This window comes from Polyodon spathula, chromosome 14 (assembly GCF_017654505.1).
Source record: "Polyodon spathula isolate WHYD16114869_AA chromosome 14, ASM1765450v1, whole genome shotgun sequence".
In the NCBI taxonomy this organism is placed as follows: domain Eukaryota; kingdom Metazoa; phylum Chordata; class Actinopteri; order Acipenseriformes; family Polyodontidae; genus Polyodon; species Polyodon spathula.
In genome coordinates this window covers 8,186,910-8,199,825 of record NC_054547.1, presented here as the reverse complement: position 1 = coordinate 8,199,825, position 12,916 = coordinate 8,186,910, and the positions used below count along the sequence as shown (strand labels likewise).

At 34.0% G+C, this 12,916-nt stretch overlaps 1 protein-coding gene across 2 annotated transcripts in view; it reads right to left on the bottom strand.

The window, feature by feature from the left end:
• The window catches only part of LOC121327007 (kinesin-like protein KIF2C), a 42,427-nt gene extending 31,461 nt beyond the window's left edge, over positions 1–10,966 (bottom strand). For both annotated transcript variants that reach the window (XM_041270745.1, XM_041270746.1), the window contains exons 1-2: positions 10,780–10,966; positions 2,078–2,301 (exon numbers count right to left, since the gene is read on the bottom strand). The gene's annotated coding sequence lies outside the window, so the exon portion shown is untranslated. The remainder of the gene's footprint in view (positions 1–2,077; positions 2,302–10,779) is intronic.
• Positions 10,967–12,916: the final 1,950 nt, after the last annotated feature.

Below are 12,916 nucleotides of genomic sequence, written 5' to 3'. Positions count from 1 at the left end.
AAGGGCTTTTAAAGCATACACAAGTCAATAACTGCATTGAAATCATATGCATTTATTTGCTTGCTAATGCATTATGAATACACGTCAGTAAGTGTTCATTTTATAGTCAGATGAAACATGCACCTGCTTTGCTCACCTCTAACCTGACCCTTTTTCATGGTGTATTTTATCCCCATCACTCCCACCCCAGATACTTCTTGTCAATTTGAATTTATGACAGCCTTTCCCTGCAGCTGCTAGGTAGACCTGCAAATGAATCAGCAGCACTAAACTTTGTCCACAGTAATACAGTGTACAAGCTGTAGGCAGAATCGTAAAATAACCGCTTGAGTACCTAAGCCAACTGCAAGCTATAAGTATATCACATTAATTTTTTTAAACTGGTGGCAGTTCCCTCTGGCTTAAAATCAATACATTTACACTGAGATCATTTTTAATGTTGCTTGATTGTTTGCAACATTTCTAATTTTGGTGTAAAATTCTGTTCCCATATAACAGGGCCCTTGTTCTTTATACAAACAGTAAGGTAGCTTTGGTAATAAATGTTCATTACCTCATACAACACGCTTTAAATCATGTCCTCATTAGCCAATAGGAGTCATTCAGAGTGAAGCGTTTCATTAACAAGAGAACTCATTATTTGTACAGGTGACACAATACTCATTGTACCCTAAGCTGGCTTCAGATAATCTATGTAAAAGTAATGATTCCACGATTTGTGAATGAATTGAATGGGGGGACTCTCATTTTTAGGTAGTTTAAGTCCTGAGTTTAAATTCTTATTTCCATTTGATTTATACTTCATCGTCATATGTTTGGTTGCTGTAATCCTGTCACGTTTTGTTGTGCACGGCCCGCTTTACTGTTTCAGATGTTAATGCTCTTGTGACCAGTCTGAAACTATGGCAACAAAAATGACATGTTGTTTATTTTCTCCGTCTGGTATGTAATTCCCAGTGTGAAACCAGAAAGAATGTAATGCAAAAGCACTGTTACTATAATTCACTGACAGGAATCGTAGTCATAAGATAATAGTAACTTTTGCACATATTCTAAGGCATATTTTTGTATGGACAAAAATATACTTTCAACTTATTCTGATTAATTAGTAAAACTTAAAAAAAAAGACTACACAGGTGTAGTATAACAGCCCCTCAGAGCCAAACAGCTGTAATGACCTAGAGTACTCATTAGACCATTCCTGAGCAGAAATTCACCTTGGACAATGGCTGTTAACTATTTCCTTTGTGAAAAGGAACAAGCAAAAAATGCTGAATTATACAAATAAAGCCAAAGGCCCATAAAAATAGTTTTTAGTATCATTAATGTTTCTATTTCTGTAATAATTACCACTGTACTAACATTGCACTTAGTGTGTAATCATACTATTTTTAAACCAGTAATATGATACATTTTTGTAAATGACTCCTTGTTCATGAAAAAAAAAAAAAATCTGTGATAGAGTCATTACCAGTAGCCAAGAAGAGCACGGCAACAGAAAGTGAATTTCCTCGTAAACTCAGGAATACTTAAATGCTAAGCAAGCTCTCCAGTGATAGAAACGGCATGATTTGAGATTTGATAAACTTATCTAGATTAATAGTCTGATATGAAACTCAAAGGAATTCTTTACCATTATTGCCCAATTCAAGTCCCACCCCAAAATCTTAACGTAACCACTTACAGTACAGGTTTCTTTGCCAAAAATTTCCTTCCTAAATTTGCCAAAAGTAGAGATTTACTTGGGGCTGCCTGCCAAACTGCTCAAAGATGAGTTTATGAATGTATGTGTGAGTGTGTATGTATCTTTGTGCGAGTGCGTGTGTATGTGTGTATGTTTGTGTGCTGAGAGGGTCATTACTGATCCTGCTTTCTACATTTCTTTACTTGAAGTTTGCATCCAAAATAGTCTTGAATCACTGGACCCCTAAAAGGCATGGCATTTCAATGTTTACATACTGGTATGATAAGCTAATAGAGAAGATCCAAACAAATCAAGCTGGTAAATAAAAATAATCCAAGCCCAGTTTAGCCCTCTAATTAATTCTAAGATTGAATAATAAGATAAAATACTTACATGTTACAATGGATCTAGATTGGGGCTACTTGGCAGAAAGCTGAGAAGGATAGAAGTTATTTCCAGGATGTCAAGAAAGGACGAGGGCGATCCTTTGGAAATCTCAAATGTCCAAGAGACAGCATTCCTAACCCAGGATCTCTCCTGTTTGACATCCTCCAGCCAGCCATCTTGAAGACGCTTTCATTGCTCAGTATGATTCTCCCAGTATGACATACACTGGCCTGCAGGGGGAACACATAAAAAATAATTACGTTGACGTCAACTGCCTGTGCAAAATTAGCTCTGCAGAAACTCATCAGCCACCAAATGTTTTGTAGGATGTTAAGCTGAGGAAGATATGATCAGGAAGAAAAACAAGTCTGCAATGTATTTACTACAACATTCCTTTAGATATGCATCCCTTTTGCAGCAGAATTTCAATTGCACCGTGGTTGCACAAGCTTAATCCAGTTTAAAATGGAACATCTGAATTGGAAACCCACCCAAACTGGATTCAACTAATGTGAACAATTTACTTTAATGTAGATTTTTTTGTCCAATAAACCTATTTACTGTATTTTCAGTGAACCTCAAAAAAAAGACCACTGAGACGGATAAGAAACTCTCTTTACAACAAAATGCCTGTTTGTCCAAAGAGTGCAGTTTATTGATAAAGCATGTAGAGCTCCAGAAATGGGATTAAATCCAGATTTTAAAACAAAAAACTCTCAAAATATGACATATATTACATATGACATCCAATCCAATATATAAAGTTAACATAATTAAATCAATGAAAATGCTAAATATTCAGTCCCAGTACCGACTGTAGCCAATAATGTTTTTGGTTTACAGCTACGCATTGAGAAGGGGATGAAAAGAAACACTGGTCACACTGCACTGAATTGTCATAGCCCTGAATATTAGCTAATCAAATTTAAAGTTCTGTGCATTCCCATAGATTTTATTCAGGGTGAAATTTCTGAGAAACTGATAATCAACTAAAGATTGAATAATGCAGTACTTACTTCAGTTACACCCAATAATATAGTGAGCAGTGGTGACAATTATTTGGAAGAATAACTACAATGGATTGTGGAGGTCGATAGAGGTATGGGTGGGGTTTTGAATTAGTTCCCATTCTCTTGTTTTGTGGGACCAAACTCATTCACTGGAGAAATGTCTCAATATTAGCTATACAAAAGCCAGTAGAAAAAAAAAACCTTTAAGATGTGTAGTTTTATGTATGTACATCGACGTGTGAAAAAGATGCACAATAACCGCTGTGCCGAACCACCTTTACATGAATTACTGGAAAAAGTAGGTTACGCAGATACAGATCTCCCAATGCAGAACAAAAGTTGACAAACTAATAGAAATGATCAATAAAACTAGACATACAAACAAAACAAGCAAAAAATCCAATCACAATATTATTTTTCCTTGCTATTACAAACCATTTCAGCCAATTTTTTCAATGTAATTTATTGAACAAACTATTAAATTCCTCCCGTGTTGCATTTGGGTGTATGCTGCTCAAGAGTGCTAATGTGTGGATTAAAGCTGCTTAAATGGCACACTAATCAGGTCCATGGAGACAAGTGCCAACTGCCTCTGTTTCCCACACATAAATGAAGGTAGACAGACTTTAGTGATTTTATTAGTTCTGGAAGAATGCAATAAAATGGCTTTCACTGAATACACCCCATCTGTTGGAATTTAGAGAACTTCCTGTAAACAATACCTACAGAACAAATCCCACACACCGGGTTGCAGCATAAAATGTCTTTCTTTCTTTCTTTTTTTCTTTATCTCACAAGGCTTTGTCCAGAAGAAGAAGATGATGATTAAAGCATTGGTGCTTGGGCTTGAAATAAGGGTCAGATTACTCCCCTATGAGCACAAGTGTACAAAAACAATTTACTTTTCATAATTTCATAATGTTTGGGTCTATATTGTGTGATCAGTTTGAATTTTAACTGACCCCGGGACATGGGACCTGCTTTGAGTTTCTCATAATTGATCCAACAAAAATTGCTTTTTTTTTTTTTTTTTTTTAAATAACCTTTTAATAAAATAATCTTTCTGTTGCTGTCACTAGGACAAACAAGCTGAGCAACTGTGCTCATGTGGTGTCTCGCTGGGACCCCACAACATTCTTGAAGTAGGTATTGTGTCAAATTACTTACTATACTCCAAATGGTTTTGACGCATGGTCGCGTGGGTGTTTTACCAAAATGCATATTTTATATATATATATAATCGTATATCATATACAAAATGCATATATATATATATATATATATATATATATATATATATATTATATATATATATATACATATACACACTATATATATATATATATATATATATATATATATATATATATATATATATATATATATATATATATATATACACACACACACACCACACACACACACACACACACACTTAGAAAATATTATGAATTATTTACAGTACGCTTCACCTTGAGGCTGTAAAATGTATTTACAGAAAGAAAAAAAACAGCCCAAAATGATGTATACTGTCTTATTGTTTTTGATATATCAGTATTTTTTCTAAAAAATATTATATTCAATATATTCATTTATCACTGTGTTGTTTTGTAAATGTTTTGTAAATTATAATGTATGACTAATTTGAGGACCACTACAGTACAAATAAAACCACCTAGCAATAAACTTTTCACATCAGATTTTCAAGACAACAGCTTCTGTACTTGTTACAAATAATATGCGCAGTTGTGTCAAAATAAACAAAATAAACACAATAAACAGATGCAGGAAGGGTTTAGGTTAAACTACAGAACATATTGCAAAATCAAGCAAGTACACTCCATTAAACTATATCGGAGATATTGTACTAAAAATTGAACTTCCAAAAAAGCTAAAATACATATACACGCAAAAGGCCACTTAACATTCTCAACTTTATTGTGGATTATGTCTTTCAATACTGCACTTTATCTTATGTTAAAGGTACACAATGTTTTCAGCCATCTCTTAACAGTAATTAACAGAAGAAAAAATTACAATTCACACAATGAAACTATTTGCTTTGTTAATGGCCATTCTTGTTGAATTTCTAAAGCTTTGCCCAGTAAAGTTTAAGCCTTATAACTATGGCTTCTGACTTTCGGTTTTAACCAATAAAAAACAATAAAACACCCCCAACACAAAAAAATTAATCGTTGTATATCCAATAAACACCGGAAAAACACTGAAAATGAGAGTCAATTCACGTTGACGACCCCTGTGAAAAAAATACTCATATTCAAATACTTTAAACCCACCCCAATTACTGAGTGGCAGCAAATTCCTGCATTTCTATTGGAGGATTGTAACATGCTTACGAGATTTAGGTAGTATTTACACGCTTGTGGAATTTAAAACAGAATTGCAAATTGTGGCTAACTGTAAAAAAAAAACACCTAAACACACAAAAAAAAAACAGAAGAATGTGCCCGTAACCAGAAGGATTTTGTTGTGGAAGACAGCAAAAGAAAGAAGGTGGCCATGAGATAAAATAGCTATTTTGTGCACACAACATAAAACAGCTATCTTGTGGCCACGAGATAATATCTTGTGCGCTTGACAAAGTAAGTTTTGCACGCAAGATACTAAGATGTGCGCACAATATATATAGTCTCTCTCTCTCTATATAGCCTTCTCGGGTTCTGTAGCAAATACCTCAAAATAAACACTGAAAAATGAAATTAATAAAACCGAAGAACGGAAGCCCTAGTTATAACATAAAGCCCTGAGCCATTGCATTTCTTCATGGTTTTATATTCAAGAAACTCTTTCTTCGCTTTAAACAATAACCTTCAGAAAACACCAGATGGGTTGAATTCTAATATTAGTTTCAGATTTTTTTTTCTAAATCCTATGCATTGTGTAAAAGAAGTAATCCATTAGGATCTGAGGGACCGAGTTTATAGGTCTTGTGCATTCGAACATTACATTTTCTGTTTACTAAAATAATGAAATATGCATAATCTCCTTGGCTATTACTGTGCACTTGTTAAAAGACTCAAATGGTTGTATCACCAGGTGTGTGCTCACTGTGTAAAACCCTAACCATTGCTAAAGGGTGTAACAAAAAAAAAAAAAAAGATTCTCTAAAGGAACATTAAAATGTAATATACTACTTTTAGGTGGGGTAAACAGTAACATATTATATAATGATATTCCGTTATGATAACCATAACATATTATAATATTATAATTTCGTTTGGTAAAGTTGTTCAGTTTTTTTTTTTTTTTAAATGGTGCAATAATTGCATTATTAGTTAGGCTGGGCTATTTTTAACCCTATACTGAAAAGATCATAAGCCTATGAAATGTATAGATTTTCCAAAATATTATCCTGTAAAAAGTTGGATGCTAAAAACTCAATTCCTTCTGACAGAAAAGGGAATAAATCAAATTCCACTGTGCAAATGGTGTATAACATTTCCAACACAAATCTATCAAAATAAGGTTGTTCCTAAAACAGTAGAATTAAGTGAGAAAAACAACTGGGCAAGTTGGCAAAATAAGTAACACTTAACTAAACTAATAGCCATTTTTAACATATCAAATATAATTAAATAAATAAAGCTTATAAAGGGTCCATAACACATCTGAAAGTATCTTTAGAAAGTAGTATTTATAGGGTTAATTTAAATGAAAAGTAAATTCATACCACATGCATTGCATTCAGATTCTACATCTGACCTCTCATTCTAAGATAACAAATCTCAGATGTAAAGACAGTACTTTAAATAACTTAAAATCTTTCTTACTGCAGTGTTAAATGACTTGCTGTTTGAAATGCATGAAGAGACAACAGGACTTATTTGCAAAGCTTTATCTCATGATCTTCTTTTACCGATATCGGTATTACAAGGCATAATCCAAAAACCAGGTCTTATAATTGGAAGCTCTTTGCAAAAGCTGTCAACTATGGATTTTTTTAGACCATATAAATAATACTTTTAAATTATGTACTTTGTAGTTCTGCAGTTCACTGTACACAAGAATGGAATGTTTGTTTTGTTTGTGGGATATATTTCTGTATCTCCGGTGGAACAACAAATCGATATACTCTAATCGTCTTTTCTGTGACTACACCAAATCTTCACGTTTCTTTGTTTGATGGATGAATGCTAAATTGTGAATTTTATTTGCAGATAATCTCACTACCTAATTAACATATTTTGACAAGAGAGAAGATTAGACCTCAAACGTCAGGTCTTTGGTTGTTAACCTGTCCAGGAGGCTGAAAACTTCAGTGAGGGTCATATTCTGGTGAGCAATCTACTAGATGACACCTGCATAATCAAAATAATTAAATAGCAAAAAGGGGGCCACCTCTGGTCTGGGTGTACCATCAAGGCCACTTTGACCCAGACAAAAGGAACATTTTATTATTATTTTTTTTTTTTATCAAGGAATAAAATGAGACTTTGTTACTTAAATACAAATATTATTCCACTTTTGCTCTGCTATTGGCATGAACAACAAACTGGTGTTAAGTTTTTAGTAATAGTACTTATAAAAAAAAAGAAGGAAAATGATTAACTTGTTTACTTATTTAACTCTTAGTTCATTGTATAAATACATTCGAGCACACTGTAACTTATAGATATATCTTTGTGAAGGTCTAACTTCTGTTAGAAAAATAAGAAATTGTATTTAGATCTATATTTCAGTTTGAAAATAAATAATTTCTTGGGCTCACATAAATTATTTTATAAGGTATGAATCTTGGCACAAAAATATCTGATTTGAATCTATGTATAAATATGGGAGAAGCAAGAAACCCCTGGGCTGTTGAGCAAACATTTGGTTTTCCAAATAACCCTAATACTCCTCCTCATTGCTAATTTAACCTGACTTAATCTACAGGCCTTAAGGAAAAAGGCAGATATTTGCTCTTGCTACTTATTATTCGTTCTTTATAAAGCAGTCAGTATATTCCAACTTTGCATCAGAAACCACAAGAAAGAAAATAACAAAAAAAAAAAAAAAAAGTTTTCCAAATGGATTTCTGGTAAGCAAAATTACCTTAAATCAGAGTTAATTGAGTCAACAAGGTCTGGTTATTAAACATGTTTTGTACCTTGCAGTCATTTTTATTATACCTTTTTTTGTTATCAAAAAAACAAAAAAAAAAACATTTACATGTACGTTTATTGAATTGACAAAATTGATTTAGAAGCTTGCTGAGCAAAATGTTACGCGATTATTATGTAAATCTACTCAACTTCGGAAAATCGGGCATCTGATACAATGTCTGTAAAATAAATCAAATATAATTTCCCCTGCAGACTTTTTTTTGTAATCACTTAAATGACGGAAGGTGGAAAAGGCTGCTTTGCTTCAGCCGTGCACGTAAATGAGCGGGAATAATAATAACCTTTATTTTTAATATAGTGCCTTTTACAATAAAGATTGCCGCAAAGCCCTTCACATGAATAAAACATTGACAGTTTTTTTTTTTTTTTTTTTTTTTTAAAAAGAATGCAAGAACAGCAATAAAGACAAAAGAAAGTAAAACAAGGCAGAGAATAAAAGGAACATAATTTTAGCATAAAACACTGCATTATAAAAGTGTGTTTTTAATCTTGCTTTAAAAGCAGTGACACTTGATGCTTCCCTTACAGAACTAGGCAGATCATTGCAGAGTTTTGGGGTCCTATAACTGAATGCTTTACCACCTGTGTGTGTGTGTGTGTGTGTGTGTGTGTGTGTGTGTGTGTGTGTGTGTGTGTGTGTGTGTGTGTGTGTGTGTCTGTGTCTGTGTCTGTGTGTGTGTGTTGTTTTTTTGTTGTTGTTGTTGTTTTATTTGTAATTTGTGGGACAGTAATCAACCTGGCGCTCTGTGATCTGAGTGAGCGTCTTGGCCATTTAATATTGCTCTCTTTCACGATGGACAACCTGTGAAATTCATATATGTGAAGACTACTATTATTAAAAAGATTCCAGCACTTATGTTTATATTCAGACAACAACAACAACAATAATACATTACATATAAGTTTGAATTCAAATAATTGTTTTATAGTATTTTTCTCCATTTCAAAATTTGAGGCAATTAAAAAGGAAGGAGTAAAAGCTTTGAAATTTCTTTTCTGCTTGTTGAATTTATTTATTTATTTATTTAACCAAATTACCTGTTATGTGTTGTATAAAGTTAACAGTTAGACAGCATCTATAGTGCAAACGTTAAAATACTGGCAGAAATGTCATACTGCAATTCCCTTTTTTTTTTTTTCATTTATGTTAAAGACGGGCAATCGGTGAAAAATTAGTATAAAGTGTTTCTCGCCTTCCGGAAGGGTTAATATATATATATATATATATATATATATATATATATATATATATATATATATATATATATATATATATATATTTCGAATGGATTTACATAAAGACAGTACAAATTTAAATCTTACCTAAATGTATTTCTGTCATGTTTAAATACTAGAATGACATACTAATATTTTTATATATGATGGTACTTGTGTTTTTGTTTTGCTTTGTTTTGTTTTTTTGCGAATAGCCTACTTAGAGTACAGTGCAATACAGTACATAGAATAATACGAGAAAGACCGAGGAAACAGTTTAAATGAGTCCCAGGGCTGAATGCCAGAAGAATTACAGATCATCACTATAAATAAAACTGAAGAGAACTGCCAGAAGCAGCCTCCCTGAGCCAGGACTAGCAGAAATTGAGACATTTTGATTAAAAAACTGGTACTGTCTGAAACTAAAACATAATTCACGAAACGTTTCACATATTCCACAGCCCTGTTAATCAGATCCCTCGGTTCATGTCACGCACCACGGTGTCAATTAACGGCATGGTATTTTTTTAGTGACTTTACAACATGGAAAGTCTACTTAACGAGAACATAAGGCGCCTTTTCAATAGTGCAGTAATTCTGAATCTTTAACGGCATTAACTGCCTCTGAAGCCAGTAAAGTCAAACTTTTTTTTTTTTTTTTTTTTTTTTAACTTTATGGTCTGTTTATTTATCAAACATACAGTGACCGGTGCTTGAACGCCGAGTCTAGCAAACAACAAACCCGCATCTGCAAAGGAGCCGTGCTGCGTATTAATACACTACAATAATACTGAGGGCTGCGAATCCGTAAAGTACAATACATGTCCATTCACAGTACTCTTAACATGGCCTAACGTTATCTGAATTCTTCCATTACGGATTGAGACCATTACCAAATTAACAATTCAGTTATCTTTTCTTTTTTATTTATCACCCTTTTTTCGAATAGAAAAGACCTGTTGCTGGAACTTGACAATTAATAATGTACTCCTCTTGCATTCTTGTACCTAAGATGTTGTTATTATTATTATTATTATTATTATTATTATTATTATTATTATTATTGTTGTTGTTGTTGTGTTATTATTATATAGCTCGACACAAACAAAATTTTATTTGATAATAGTTATACGTGCATACTATTAATTATAATATTCTGAGCAACTCACTTTTGGTGATTCCCTTTGATGTTCGTTCAGTGCCTATTGCAATATATATATATATATATATATATATATATATATATATATATATATATATATATATATATATATATATATATAGTAAAACATTAACAAATGCAAACTTAAGTAAACAAACAAACATTTAAATAAAACGTTAGAAGATTTTCACTTACATACACAAGCAGGTTTCGGCTTTTCAACAGGAACATTTGTATACCACACTGCAGCACAATCCACAATATCCTTTACGGCCAAAATGCTCTTTAACAAAAAGAAAATACAACTATATCCTTTTCTTTAAATTAACTTGTACCGGACAGCCCTACTCACCCTCTCTTCCTTCAGACAGGCATCGAATCAAAGGCATACACATCATTCGTAGAACTTTGTCTTTCAAAACCACACCCAGGCCGGGGTTTAGAGGAGGGGAAATACAGTACTGCATTTTCCTTAGCCAAGACCAGAAAAGGCGAAAAACTTCAGTTTTCTGCCTTTTTTTTACGCAGAAAGAGGTGCAGTAGGGGCAGGTTTAGGATAATTTGCCTCTGAAAACACTTTGAACACTGAATAACTGACAGTTATCACAAATACAGCTACCTATCTACTTCTGAATTCAGCACAGTGGCCAACATTACCCCCTGCTTCCATTCTGAAAAAAGCTACAGTTTTAATTACATTGGGAGCTCCATGTATCATTGATTTTTCTTTGCTATCTTGACGTTTCGTATGTGTTTGTGACTTCGTAGACCAACCGTAATGTATTAAAGTAATTTTCACACCCGTAACTTAGTTTCATCCCTGCTGCGGTACTGTGTTAATTTTAAACTACTTTCATATGCAAATATACGAATCTCGTTATAATGTAGAAGTTCTGCGCTTACCCTTGATAAGCGCAGAACTTTGGCATTATTTTCTTTATTTATGACTTCGGTTTGTGCCTGTTAATTTGCGCGTGCCTCTTACTGGCGAAGATTCACCTACTGTTCGAGTGTGAAACTTCCTGTGTAAATACATAAAACTAAAATACATTTTAAAAAAATACGTAAAAACAATGTCAATACATAAATGTTGTGTTTTGCTTTATTTTATATGTTAAGGATGATTTATTAATGAAGGCAAGCAAGGGAAAAAAAAATCATTGCAGAGTTCTTTATAAACACAAACTGAAATATCTTCTCATCAGTAATTACTTGTGCCCTGCATAGACAGCTGAATACGCTGAAAAGTACAGGTAATTACTAGCGTACTGTATACACTGTGCTTTTCCCCTTTACACAACTAAAATATACACATCAAACAAAAGTTTTAAGCTGTATTCTTAAATAAACATGCTTTTGGGATATTGATTTGTAAATGTGCATAGAATTAGGTTTTCGCTTATGAGTTGTAATGGATGCATTTGTACTGCTGGCTAGGTTTTGAGATATATATATATATATATATATATATATATATATATATATATATATATATATATATATATATATAGGTGCAATCTAGTAATGTGCCGGCAGCAGGCAGGCGCATTACACAGGGCAAGGCAATCCACACACAGGCGGAGGGAGGCCGCGAATGCACAGTGACACCCTGCTGCCATTGTCTCAAATAATGCTTTGCGGAGGTGATAGCCACGAGGAAGGCTGTCTTCATGGACAGGTACTTCAACTTTATGGAGCATATTGGCTCAAACAGGGCCTTCGTGAGAGAATCCAATACAATATCAAGGCTCCTTTCGGGGAGAACAATCCTCCTGGGAGGGCGTAATTGCCAAGCGCCTTAAGAAATGAGGTAGCCAAAAAAATTGCACCCGGAGATATCAAATCTGCAAGGGCATGGCATGCAGAAATAATACATCAAAATACACCTTCAAAGTGGAAGGTGACTTACCAGCATCAAGCAGTTCTTGTAGAAACTGTAAGATAACTGGCACAGGGCAAGATATTGCAGAATTCGCCTTCATAGCCCTCTCCAACCTATTTTCCTTGACCCAGGGCTGAAAAGCCGCACAGATGCTGCAGGCCACCTCCCTCTCCAGGGCCAAGGTGGCATGTCAGATGCCCAAGCACCAGGCACAGAGGGTATGTTTATCCTCCTGTGAGATTTTTGCATTGCAGGCAGTGCAAGGGTGGAACCCTGACTTACCTGACATGGATCTGGTGTTTTGCATCGGCTGTGCACAGAACACCGCTTACACTGCTCTCAAGCACTGATTAGTAGTGCAACGCTGTGCACTCACCCACTAGTGCTGTATCGGAGGGCATCAAACACTCTGCACACCGTGTACACCGTGCGTACCAAGCACCGTGTGCA